At 36.7% G+C, this 14756-nt stretch overlaps 1 pseudogene; it reads right to left on the minus strand.

The window, feature by feature from the left end:
* Window positions 1–272: 272 nt before the first annotated feature.
* Window positions 273–14756, minus strand: LOC103604742 (annotated as a pseudogene).

Consider the following 14756-nt stretch of genomic DNA (forward strand, 5'->3'; position numbering starts at 1 on the left):
ATAGGAAGTACAACACGGATTCCCTTTTAACTGTACATGAGTGAAATACAACCTTTCTATGCTTTTAAAGCTGTCATAACTTTCATTTTTTAAATTATCAAGAGGATAAAGTTTTTAGAACCCCATCTTTATCTTTCAGTTAAAAAACTAAAACAATAAACTGAATTACTTTTATTAATATACATATCAAGTTACTGAAATGGTGACTTCATGTAGTTTTTTCCTTACAGATGACGCCAGCAGGTACAATGATGCAGAGATGTCTATAGCCCTCAGATGCTGACTTGAAAAGATGCTTCAAAAGCAGTTTGATATTGAGTTTCTTCATCTAGCTGAAGATGCACAAATTCTTTGATGTCTTTGATCTAAAGACTAGTGAAATTTTTAGTAATCTGGCTAAGGTCTCTGCAAGGAAGAGACACACCAATAGGACACATGGCAGGAACTATCTGAAATAGGTGATTACTGTTATAGTAATCCAGAAAATGCTGTCTGGTAAAATTTGATTCTTGAAGCAAGGGACTCTTAAAAGTGGATGTACAGTAAAACTTGTATTCTCTTGATAAGTGTCTGTGTTATCAGATGTGGACGCTCAACTCCTATAACTGTTCCCTACTGAATCTTGAGGGATCTGAAAGTTTGGGAAGATAGAAGAAACACCATATTTATCCTGATAACTTCTTACAAGATTTGTAATGATGTCCCATGTGGTAGAATTTGATGTTTTGCCCAGCATTTGCAGCTACCAGAAAACTTTTTCATGACATTTTCAAGGTACTTTCTGGTATGTAACCATAGTACTTCAACTATTTCCAACTAGTCCCCAAATTTAATGGATTCAATGTTCGCCATCAATTCTTTTATTATGGCATCTCCACTACTGAGGTCTTTATGTTGATGCTTCAGTTAATTAACCAGCTTCATTTACAAATACGTTTTTCAAGAAGAGCTCAAGAGTTTAGAATTTATTGAATTCATTCATACTTGAGAATTTCTGCTTTTTGCTTTTATACTTGGATGAAACCTTGTCTGGTTATAAAATGTTTTGGTTATTTTCTTTCATGTAAAACTTTGAAGACATTTACTCAGTCTGTTGAATGTTGCTGTACAGAAATCTAAAAATAGCTTGATTTATTTTTTTTTGCTATGAAGATTTGCTTTTTCCATCAGATTGCCTGAAGAAATCTTTCTCCTTGAAATTTAACAACTTACCAAGAATATATCTAGTTGTAAGTATTCAGAAGCAAAATTTCCTAGAATAAGATGTGTTCTTTAAATCTGATAATTATTTTATTTTTCATTCCAAGGAAATTTTCTTGTATCTTTAAATGCCTTTTTTTTTTCCTGTTCCATATGTTCATGCACTATTTCCAGCCTGCAGTCCTATTAGCTTTTTCTTAACTGTGATGTTCTCTTTTTCTTTTTCTGTGGCATTGGCTCATTGTGCCAAACCTTTCCTCCATTAGCAATTTAATTCTAATTCAATTCTCAGCTACCTGGTGAATAGAGAAGAACCAACCCTTCACTTGTTTCTTAGGCTATCGGCTCTTTTTTAATCTCATTCAATTGTTTTATAATTTCATTTTTGAGGCTCGCTTTAATAAATGCACGATCTTAATAAGTTGTTCCATAGTATGAAGCTCTTGAGGGAGATTTGTTCTGTGGTATATAGTTTCTTCTAGGCTGGCATTATTTTTTATTCCATAGTATGACCACATAGTTACCACACCATTTAAAAAATTCCTTGCTCACTCTTGGATAACTCTGTTGAGATCTTTTATATCTCTGACAAAGTGTGGATTACTTTTCATTCATCATATTGAGCATTTCTACGTGCCAGGCATATGTCAGTGAAAAAAAAATGAATCCCTGTTTATGTTATGGTGAACCATGGGGAGGGCTGTTAACAGAGAAGAGAAAGATGATAATAAACATAGTAAATAGGGCCGAGCCCATGGCACACTCGGGAGAATGTGGCCCTGGGAGCGCAGCAGCGCTCCCGCCGTGGGTTCGGATCCTATATAGGGATGGCCGATGCACTCACTGGCTGAGCGCGGTGTGGCCGGTCTCAAAAAGGACACACACACACAAAAAAAACCATAGTAAATAAATATATTACATTTTAGGAGGTGATGAATACTATGGAGAAAAAAATAGAGCAAGGTAAGGAGAATTGAGAGGTGGAAACAGGTGCAAATTGCAACTTTAAATTAACCAGCATAGATGTTCTGGTTATCTATTATTGTTTAACAAACGACTCCAAAACTTTAGTGGCTTAAAGCAATAAACATTTTATTATATCACACGATTTTGTGGGTCAAGAATCTGGCTAGGGCTTGGCTGTGCAATTCTTCTGTTCTACCTCGTGTAAACTGAGGTCACTCAATGGTTTTCACCTAGAGGCTGGGCCAGAAGATCCAGCTTCACTGACCCAAGAGGATTCAGGATGACTTCATTCACATGCCTGGACTTGGCAGGGATAGCTGGAAGCCTGTGCTCAACTGGGACCCTCTCCTTTCCCGTGGAATCTCGGAGTGATTTCCACAGCAGAGTGTCAGACTTTTTACAAGAAAACCTGGGATTCTAAGAGTCCAAGGTGGAAGTTGCTAGTCCCAAAGCTAAGTCTGCCATACTCTATTGGTCCAAGCAGTCATAAACCATCCCTAATTCAAGGGGATGGGAAATAGACTTTTGCCTGGATAGGAATATTGCCAAAAAAATTGTGACCAGACAGGCCATTCTCTGGCCTCAAAGCACAGGCTGCCCAAAGGGGCCAACTTTCCTGCCAAGTGACTGTCCCTTCATAGCCCCAAAGGGTGCCCACTTCCCCACTGGGACTTTTGAGAAAACTGAGGCAATCTTGGAAGCTGTATTTCACCTGTCCTAAGAAACTTCTTACACATGTTACATAACAGAAAAGGTCAGAAAACACTAAGCAAATACAAGTGTGAAGCCTATTAAGCCAGATGAACATCTCTGGAAGCAGTTACGGAAGCCCAAGTTCTGGAGATATATCCAGTAACTTTAAGGACCTCTGGACAAAACTAAAAGAGTATCATGATGAAGAAGTACAGGAAGGGTTATTGAATAACATATACCAGTCATGGTAACATTTGCAGAGGACACAACAGTGAAGAAGACATGGTCTTCAGGAGACTCCTACTTTATGATGAGGAAACATCAAGAAAATAAATAATATACTCTTTAATAAGAACAATATGCCACATTTATTAGATTATAGAATGTATAAAACTCACAAATATTATGTAGGAGATAATTCTTTTAAAATGTGTACCCTGTATGGCTATGTTCTAATAGTAATCATGCCTCTAGAATAGTTTGTATGCTCTGAAAAAGTTTAAGGGAGGAATACAGCAATTATTGCTGTGCATGACTTATATCCATGTGTTTTATGGATGATAGATATTGGATATATGAGGGTACTTTTGAACGTTCATGGAAATATTTGTATTATCTTTTAATTCTATTTCTCCATGAACTTTTTGAAGTACTCTCATATGATTGAGCTGATGAGAGAAGATAACATTTAGTATATTATAATATATTGATCAGATCACTTTTCCCAATTTCAAATCACTTATGGGTTCTTAAAGGTATTAAATGAATAAGCACTATTTTTAAAAAATTGATATATCATTTTAAAATGGTTTGGGCCATGCACATTTGCTGATGGCAGGGTTTTTTTAACCTTAGTCCTTTGTCAATGTGTTCCACATAGTTTTTCCCAATTTCAAATCACTTATGGGTTCTTAAAGGTATTAAATGAATAAGCACTATTTTTTAAAAATTGATATATCATTTAAAAATGGTTTGGGCCATGCACATTTGCTGATGGCAGGGTTTTTTTAACCTTAGTCCTTTGTCAATGTGTTCCACATAGTTCCACATAAAATTAGATCCTCTGACTGTGTGACATCAAAGACATGCCTGAAGGGTACTTAATTTTTTTAAGAAAGTAGGGATTACACTTGGAGAAACCAGTATAAGAGGATATTTGAAAGACATCAAACATGGACCTGTCTGGACTTTGCAGGTTTTGAAGTCTATGTAGAAATCAAAATTGACTCATTACTTTTAAAGCTTCATGTCAGTAAAAAAAGAGAAATGTTATGAATGATAGTACTTGAGATGTATAATTCTTACTTAGCCACAGAAATCTACCCCTAGGAACTTATATGTATCTGAATACTCTGCTGTATGTATTTAGAGGTTGTTTTGTGTGGGGGCCCGGTCCGGTACGGGGGCAACACTGAGGGTTGCAAACCGTTGCCGGACACGGAAAAAGACAAAAAAAAAATAAATAAATAAAAAATAAAAAAATAAAAAATAAAAGGATAATCCTAGCTGATATGTTTAGACTGTAAACAGATGGGGAAGGAAGTAAGGAGACCATTGAGTCTGTTGCATTAATTAAAGCAAGAGATAATGGTGGCCCAGACAAGCATAATAAAAACACAGGTAGTGAGGAGTGGTTGGAGTCTGGATTTAATTGGAAGGTTAACACAGTAGAATTTTTAATGGCTTGAGTATGGAATGTGTATGACCGAGAGAAATAGAGGATGGCTCCAAAGATTTCAGTCTGAGCAGCTAGAAGGATGGATTTTCCATAATTTAAGTAAAGAAGATTCCAGATAGATAGGTTTAAGGAAAAATCAAAAATTCTGTTTTGGACATGTTAAGTTTGAAATGGGTATTAGATATCCTAGCAGAGATGTCAAGCAGAAACAAGCAGTAGAGAAGAGTCTGAAAGTTGAGAGACAGATCTCGACTGAAGATCTAAAAAATCGGGGAGATGGTCCATGTGTCTAAAGTCATAAACTGGCTGAGATTATGGAAGTCCCTCATGTACTCCAGCATGAAGAAGGTGGGAAGAAAATAGAGTGCCAGAAAGGAAAGTGAGAAGTATCGAATGAGGAAAAAGGAGAACAAAGAATATGATGAAATAGTGGCCAAGCGAAGACAATGTTTCGATAAAAAAAAACTGCTTCTTCAAATTACATCAACCAATAGGTCAAATAAGATGAAGATTAGCAATTGGATGCTGGAATCAACCACACAAAAGTCACCGGTGACCTTGACAAGAGAGGAATGGGCGACAAAGAATACGAACAACTCTTTCAAGGAATTTTGCTAGGAAAGATCCAGCAGAGTGGAAAACATTGTAAAACAAGATAAAGAGGGAAGAATTGATGAAACAATGTTCTTGAGTAAACCGAGGGGCTAGAGTCTAGTACAAAATGAAGGAACTGACTTTAGACAGGAGCTATAGTAACATGGGAATGACAGAATCTAAGGGAGCAGACTCAGGAACATTGGCATTGATAGATTTCATGCTGGGAGCATGTGGGAATTCTGTTGTAATTGTTGAAAGAGAAAACAATGGTGTCAAGTCAATATGAGCATGGAGGAAGAGGTGCTGGTGGTTTGAAGAGAAGGGGGAAGGTGTAAAATATCAGAGGAGGATGAGAGTCTGAGTGGATCGAGGAGTTATATAGCATAACTGCTGGCAATATTGAGCCACTTGAGATTCATGGACATGAATTTAAAGTAGGACCAGTAAGCAGCTTTGTTTCTTCCTCCAGCCATTTTTAGCTGCACTGGTGCAGATGAAGAATGGGCCCAGAGATGGATTTCACTAAGGCTGTGGTTTTGCCAAACTAGTATGACAAAGTGAGAGTGTGGGCAAGGGAGTTGAGGGCATATGCAAGTAAATGATCAACTGGAACTTAATTTGGTGAGAAAGGGAAGAGAGACATCAAGCAGATGCGGGACAATGAAAAATGGTGGACCAGTAGACTGGAGTTCCCATGGAATAGAAAACCTAATGGAGTTAGGATACTAGAAGAGGTGGTGAACAGAGAGTGAGGGGTATAAAGCTGAAGTTATGGAGAGGTTGCTGTCAGTGGTGATGACAAGGTTAGAGGGTGACTATGAATCCCTGAGGTAGGGTGGAGAGTTGTTGTTCAAGGTACTTAAACGATCATTTATGTGTTTATTGAAGTCGTCCAGAATATATGACAGCAGTAGTTGTAAAGAGAGTAACAATGAGCCAGACACTAACACTGAAACCATGAAATGAGGGGGAGTGGGTGGTGAGACTATCTCATCCTCCCACCTCATCTGCTGCAGGTTTTTCCCTCCTGTTGACAGACTGAAAATTATGATTTTGCATCCTTTGCATTTCTCTACTGGAAGGAAATCTCAATTCTGGTGATCTGAAGCCTTTATGAAAATCCCCAGGCTCTCCTATGTCTCATGGGGTTTTTTTTTTAAAGATGACTGGTAAGGGGATCTTAATCCTTGACCTGGAGTTTTCAGCACCACATTCTCCTAAGTGAGCCAACCGGCCTGTATAGGAATCCAAACCCGTGGCCTTGGTGTTATTAACACCACACTCTCCCAAGTGAGCCATGGGCTGGTCCCATCTTCTGGAATTTTAAATGTCCTTCACAAAGACCCAGACTCCCTGTTCTCCAGATGCAGCCCGGTTCTATGGGGAATACCTTCAGCTTCAGAAGGTACCTGATTTATTGGTTCTGGAGCCTACACTTGTCAGAGGGTCCACCTTATTTTCCCATTGCATATACATTTAACACCAATAGCTGTTTCTATTACTCCAAAGTCAAAAGGAGAGAAAAGATGCCTGCTCAGTTTGCATATCACCAGCAATGCTATAGCAGGGTTTTAAGCAGGACAGGAATATTACTGGATTAATGCATGAGGAAGATCATTCTGATTACATTTCGGAGAACAGCTTGGAAAGGAGCAAGAATGGAGGCAGAGACAAACTAGGTGGCTGCTGCCATAACCAATGTAAGAGATAATGGCCTGGTGGCTGTGGAAATAGGATAAAGACATTCCAAACTTATTGCAGTTTGCAGAACTCATCATAACCTCTCTAACTTGGGGGTCTGCAGTTAATCCTTCTGCTTGGAAAACTCCACCTCTTTTTTGCCTGGCTCTTTCTTTTCCTTTAGATTTTGGTACAGATGTTACTTCCTCTAGGAAGCATTCCCTCTGCCTCAAGATGAGCTTAAGTTGACTTCTCTGTATGGCTATGACATCCTGTCCTTCCTGTTATCAAAGCAAATTTTTAATTCTCTATTTACCTTATACCAGCTTCTCAACAGTGGCACTAATGACATGTTGGATAATTATTTTTTGTTGTGGGGGACTGTCCTGTGAGTGACAGGATGTTTAGCAGGATTGCTGGCCTCTACTACTAGATGCCAGCAGGACCCACCCTCTTCCCCCACAGTTGTGTTCATGACATTCAATTGTGTCTCTGGACACTGCCAAATGTCCCCCGGGGGCCAAAATTATATCAGTAATCTAGAATAAAGTACCATCATTTACCTAACCATTTCCCTACTGCTGGGCATTTGGTTTGTTACAATGTATATTATAAATTGATTTGAGAATGTTTGTACATGAACCACCAATGATTCTAAAAAGTGAACCAAGAGGGTATGTGGATCATACTACCCTATGCTCTTATCTGTAGTTTCTGTGCAGCAGATTAACCATAACCTTGCCAGCATTGAGCTTCCTTGCATTTAAAACAAACAAAACAAAACCTATCATTAGTATTTTTAAAAATTGACCTCTTCTGGCTTAATTTTAAAGTTTTTTACTATCAATGAGGGTGGATATTTTTTGGAGAATTTTAATGCCTTTATGAAGAAAATGACCAGAGTTTAAACTCGTTTCCAAATTCACCAAAAAAAAAAAAAAAAAAAAGAAACACAAAAAAATCTGTTAAAATTAAATTTCATCCAAGTTTTAGCATTTACCATGTACTATCACAGTACTAAATGACAGATACTACAGTAAAAACAAGAATGGATTCTGCCTTCAGAGTTTACACTCTAGAGATGCACTGTCCAACATGGTAGCCACTAGCTACAAGTGGCCACTGAACACTTGAAATGTGGCAAGTTCAAACCGAGATGTGCTAATACATGAAAAATACATGTTTAGTATTTTTTAAATGAGAAATATCTCAATAACATTTTTATATTGACTATATGTCCAGATGATAATATTTTGGATATGTTGAATTAAATAAAACTTACTAGAATTTCAAAAATACATATATTTCTCTTTGACAGCACTGTTCTGAAGGATTAAAAGCCACTTTTAACCAGTTAAATAACCCTATTATACTTTAAATGCTAAAGAACAGTGGGCAAAGCACAGGCAAATTTAGTGGTTAATTTTTCGTAATTTTCTCAAGTTTCTTTAAACTTAATTATTCAAAATATTTTCTACAAAATAAAGAATGGAAAAGACCCTTCAAGTAACAATTATCAGACATGCCAATCTCATAAGATAAAGCCATTGCTATTTAATTAGTATGCATCAAACTTTACAAAAAAAATTTAATTTAAAAAAGATTATAACATTTACTTTGATACTTGAGGTACACTAGTTTTATTCAAAAATTAATGTTCCTTAAATTAAATCACATTTAAGTAGAAAAATTGGAAAACTGGCTAATTACTTCTATCAAGCTAAAACTCATTACTTATACTTCTGGACTTCAGAAATCTGTGTAGTAATCTCTACTTAAGGACACTACTATGAACTAACATGCAGCTGTAAAGAAGAATTAGGTGGATCTAACGTATTGACAAGAAAAGATGTCATATATTATGTGAAAAAGACAAGTAGTAGAAGAGCGCATAAAGTAGGAGCCGCTGTGTAGGAGTTGTTTGCATATGCATACCAAAAGACTGGCAGGATACACACCAAAGCTTTTCTAATTGTTGATGGTAGGAGCGTCTTTTTTTACTTCTGTACTTTTAATTCTTCTGCACTTTTTGATTTTTTGCTTCAATGAGGACATATTGTAATTTACAAAAAATATTTAATTAAAAACATGAATAATGCTAATAAATATTAAGTTTTCATGACAAATTTAAAGGAAATTTTAAACTCTTCTCAGAAGCCGTCATGAGCTCAACAATCTTTTAAAACGTTTTACACTATGATTGTGACAAAAAAAAAAAAAGACCTACTGTGTGAGAAATAACATTAGAGACTTTTTAAACCAAAATTAGTCCCTAGCACAGAAAGGGTACACTTCTCTAGATTTGAAATTTGATCCCCCTAGAAATAAGAAATACTTCGATCAGTAAAATGAGGTGTGGTCTGTTGCCTTCCCAACACCATCTCCCAATCTCCCTACCTCCTGCCCCACCAACTTCACCAGAACTCTGAGGTTGTTCCCCTTCCTCTGAGCAGCCATTCTTCAAGGGGGGACCACCTTTTAAAAATGTTTATTTGTACACATTTCTGGGATACAGTGTGTTGTTTCAATACTCGCATATACAATACACTGATTCACTTAGGGTAAGTAGCATAGCTTTGTACTTGTTAATCCAGCGCTTCCTTCCCCCCACCCCAATTATCATTATTCTACTCTCTACTTCTATGAGAACCACTTTTTTTTTTTAAAGATTCTACATGCAAGTGAGATTACATGGTATTCATCTTTCTTTGCCTGACTTACTTAACATGATGGTCTCTAGTTCCATCTGTTGCTGCAAATGACAGTACTTCATTTTTTTTCATAACTGAATAGCATTTCATTGTGTATGTATATATCACAGATTTTTAATCCACTTATCCCCTGATGGTATTTAGGCTTATTCCACCTCTTGGCTATTGTGAATAGTGCTGCGATGCACATGGGAGTGCAGGTGTCTTTTTAATGTACTGATTTCATTACCTTTGGGTATAAAACCAGTAGTGGGATGGGGAGGCAATTTTTAAGCTCATGGGCAAAATCTTTATGGTTTGAACCAATCATGAGAGCTTTATTTCCTACGCAAAAGTAACCATTTTATAGATAGGCACTGCTATGACTGTAGGGGCAAGTGAAACCTTCCTCTTATAAAAGATGGCATATTTCAGCTTCTGGTTTTTTCTGCCACCTGGAAGGTGTGCTGTCACTTTGGAGCCATGAAGGGAGACCAAGCTCACCTGGTGAGAATGGTAATGGAAAGACAGAAGGTACCTAGGTTCTGATGACACTGCTCAGCTGCTGAATTAGCCAATCCAGGAACTGCCCTCCACCTAGATTCCTGGTTATCAAGCATTCCAATCCTAAAGATTCTAAAATTGTTTTTGACTGCTAAAATAATTCAGACACATCGTTTACGGAAATTAAACATTTATTGATTGTATGCTTATTTAGCAACAGCAACACACAGTTTCTCAAGAAAAAGATGAGCTGAACTCCTCCAAAACAGAATGAAGCAACTTTCCATTACTGTCAGGTTAGACCCAAATCTGTAATTTTACACTCGCTTTTAATAACTGACAAAATACTTGGAGAAAGATATTCACATTATTTTAAAACTAAAATATTTTAAGGTAAGAAGCAGTTTAAGGTACTAATCTCTACATATTACAGTACACCATGATGCCTTCCTGGAGCTTTAGAACTATTACTACTCAAAATATTAATATATTGATGCAAAATGTTTGAGAAAATGGAAACACCTGCAATGATTTCCAGTTTATGATTTCAGAAACAGGTGTAAACCACCATCTCCTTCATAGATCTTGTCATAGTATCCATCAAAACCCATTGGTCCAGCTCTCAAATGCTGATGTCAATGTACGTGATGCATGCTGTGCTGTTAAGTTTTGAATGGATGACACCTTCCACAGCAATACTACAAACCTGATGAAATTTGCATGACAAAAATAATATTCCAATATTCCCCGAAGAGATTTTAAACAAAAGTTGGATACAGCTACTTTCTGTCATAGTCAAAGTCAATTTACTTTTTAAATGAAATATACACTGTTGCATTCTCTTCATTGGTTTTTACAAAGGGTTGCTATGGTATGTTACGTTTATGAATATGCTCACATATTCAGGTTGTATATATAAACTAAACATAATCAAAGGCTCCATATCAGTTCTTAATTTTGATATTAAAATGTCTGACCACAGACCTTCCAAGTAGTATTCACAGTACTAGTAGTAAGAAAAATTATCCTTTCTATTTTTTTTCCTTACCTTTTCACAGGTTCTCTGAGTTTGAAAATTGAGTTTATAGAAAATTCTAAAGAAATAATCCCATTAAAAATTTGGGATAATTGGTAAAATGAGTTGACAATACATATTTCCCACTTAAAAGTAATCTGACATTGATTTGCAATTTTAAATTCCCCAATCCAATATGCTATATTCTTGTTTTTCTCATGATTCTATAATTGCTAGATATTTGAATAACATCATATTCATTTTTAGTTATTTTTAAAATTCTGTACTTCTTATACTTCTGTATTAAACTTATAACAATTCTAGTTTCAGGTTCAATGAACTAAGAAATACTAAACATCAGAACAGTTTAGCCAGCCAGATTTTATTTATTTACTTATTTATTTAATTTTGGTGGCTGGCCAGTTCAGAGATCCAAACCCGTGACCTTGGTATTACAAGGCTGTGCTTTAACCACCTGAGCTAACTGGCCAGCCTAGCCAGACTTTAATAAGCAAAAAAAGGTTGCTTTGGCAATGTATAAAAGGAAAACTGTTCTAGTACAATCATTAATCTACTTAATATTAAAATGCAATAAGGCAATTATTGTTTTAAGACACATGAAATTGCATTCGATAAATGGATAACTGGCCCCACACCTGAAATATTGCACCCCTACTTTTTTTCTCTATTTACTGTAAAGACCCAAAAAAGTTATTTTAAAAAAACAGACCAGGGCCGAGCCCGTGGCGCACTCGGGAGAGTGCGGCGCTCCCACCGCGGGATCGGATCCTATATAGGGATGGCGATCCCGTTACCGGTCACGAAAAAAGACAAAAAGGAAAAAAAAAAAAAAAAAGAAGAAGACAATGAATAATAATATCTTTTAAGGTTTTTCCCTTTAATGTATTTCTGCCATCTCCTGTTCTGTTCTTTCGAATTCACTCATAACAACTCAACTGAAAGTATCCATACTGAGGAATAAATAGATGTAATTTATTGTTTAATCTGCCATTCAAGGCAGGGCAGTGATTTGTAAACCTGGCTTCCTATCAAAATCATCTGGGAAAACTGCTGCAATAGATTCCTGGGCCCCCTTCGGACCCAAGGAAGCAGTCCCCCTCTACCCCCAGCCTCCCCTGCTGCATATGTGGTTAGTCTTGCATAACACAACATACTGGATGGCTAAAGGACAAGGAAGATATCTGTGTTTCCACAAGTCCTAGCTCACAAACTGGGATCCAGTAAAAAGATAAAATGTTGAATAAGTATTAAATGATCAGTGAGTTGGATGGTCAGGAAGCAACTCTAGTATCAACAAATCAAATAAAGCTAGCCCTGCTGCACCCTTCCATGGAAGCCAACACCTTTCCTGACCCCAGAGAGCCAAGGCAAGTAGGCAGTGACATATGGTGGGGGACTGCAACTCTAAAAGAAAATGTTTCCACACCATCACTCTCCATCTTGATTTTCCCACTCTCATTCCATCTTCTCTTACTCCGCCTTTTGCCGTTCTCACTCTTTTTCCTTCTCTTCCCTCTCCCTTTTTCTCACTTTCTCTATTTTCCTTCTTTTTTAATTATTCATTTACATCATTCTTTTCTTCTCTACTTTCTCTTCCTTAAAAACTTTTCCTTACTTAATATAAACAAAACCCGTGCTGGAGATATATGTCAGAAAACATTCAGCCTAAGGAAACGGAATAATCTCTACAGGAGAACCCAGGGCAAAAGAGAACTTAGACAGTAACACTGGTGTGGCATAATGTAAGCCAAGCAGAATGCTTTCAAATCCATGATCTCTTCAGAGTCTCACCTTCTTTTGAGGTTTGAAGGGCATATTGATTGTATCTAAAAACCTAAGGCACAGAGAAGGTTAAATGACATATCTGAGGTCCCTAGCTAAGAAGAGAATCCAAATCTAGTTCACAGTCTGGTCTTCTTTTCATTACATCAATAACACCTAACTGGAAGCAAGATGAGAGAGCAAAGAGAGAACAGTAATATTGTTCCAGGCTCTAAAGTGTCCAAAGGTAACTTGGTTACCTTATACATTGTGAACTACTCTTCATAAAAAAGGAAAAAAAGTATGTATTTTCTTAAAATGTAAATCATAATATCTATGTTCTAAAGGTTTTCCAAGTTCTCTTAAGATGGCTACTTCACACAAATGAAGTTTGACTCCACTTTAAAGTTACTCCACTTTGGTAATACTGTAGCCCAGAGATATTTCTGAGGTCAAAATTGTTCTAACACACAGACTCAAAGAATATATCATGTAATTTACATAAACTGCATAGATATACAATGTTTTATGAAAGATCATTTATACTGAAAAATATGTAGTAAGTTCTTCAAGCTGTCCATCTATAATTTAACCTCATTAACTCTGAGAACTGCATTTCCTAACAATTCTCAAGGAAAAAGTTACTTTGTCTAAAGATAAACTCAGATAATTCATTTTTAAATTGTTATAGACATACTGTGATACCCTTAATTTTAGGTAAAAACAGTACCTACACAGAGCGTATTCACCATAACACAATTTATGTTAAAATGCTCACTTAGGTCCACAATGCAGACTGTGCAACAACATAAACAAGCCACAGATGAGTGAGACCACAGTCCAGTTGGGTTAAACGATGACCACGCTCCACACAGTCCCAATCAATAGTATTAGAGCCCACTGAGGAAATTAAATTTTAAGAAATTTATTAATATAAATCCAAGTCTTGTCAATAACTGCTTCCCCCAATATAATATTTCAAAATCACATTTATAATCTACCAACTGTGCCAAGAACTGTGGCATCCTCACTTTCACCCTTGAGTTGGCAAAATAATTTCCAGTGGTTCCCAAACTAGCTGACATCAAAACCATCTGAGGTGCTGTTAAAAATGGGATCAATTTAGTTTTGTACCCTGATTCTAACAAACTAAAGGATGGAATATTTAAGATCATCAGGAAAATTTGTTTAAGGACTAGATATTACATGAAAGCACTGTTACTACTTTTGTTAGATATGATGTCATTGTAGTTACCAAAGCGGTCATAGATGTAAAATAACATGATATCTGGGATTTTATTTAAGATAGTTCAACAAAGAAAAAGGGATAAATGAAGAAAATATGGTAAAATACTGATGTGTTAGATCTGAATGTTAAGCACCACTGCATTATGCTCTTCACTTTCACTTAATTTTCAAATCTCTTCATTAAAAATTTTTTTGTAGACTCCAGAGTCTCCAAAGGGTGAAGCTCAGGAATTTATTCTTAACAAGCTCCAGAGAGTCTTACATAGCCAGGAAGGCAACGGTCTCATCTGGGGGCCATTATAAGTGACCTTATATTTATTTACCCTCCAAACTTCAAAATTTTAGAATTCTCATTTTTTACTCAGCAAACTCGGTTTTAACACAACACAGTTCACAGGTTCTTATATCCACAATGGCACTCTGCCAAGGAAGTAGAGCTCCTGCTCTCTAAATCCATCTGCAATTCTCATTTTTTACTCAGCAAACTCGGTTTTAACACAACACAGTTCACAGGTTCTTATATTCACAATGGCACTCTGCCAAGGAAGTAGAGCTCCTGCTCTCTAAATCCATCTGTTCTAAGAGTGCTAGGCTGGTTAACGTCTAATTCGCCCTTCTTAATCTCCTCTCTTAGTTTACCCTTGACTGAACTGCAGAAGGACAGGGGACAACTGCACTGACCATCTCGTTCTGCATATTCCAT

This window comes from Galeopterus variegatus, unplaced genomic scaffold (assembly GCF_000696425.1).
Source record: "Galeopterus variegatus unplaced genomic scaffold, G_variegatus-3.0.2 Scaffold5369, whole genome shotgun sequence".
Lineage (NCBI taxonomy): Eukaryota > Metazoa > Chordata > Mammalia > Dermoptera > Cynocephalidae > Galeopterus > Galeopterus variegatus.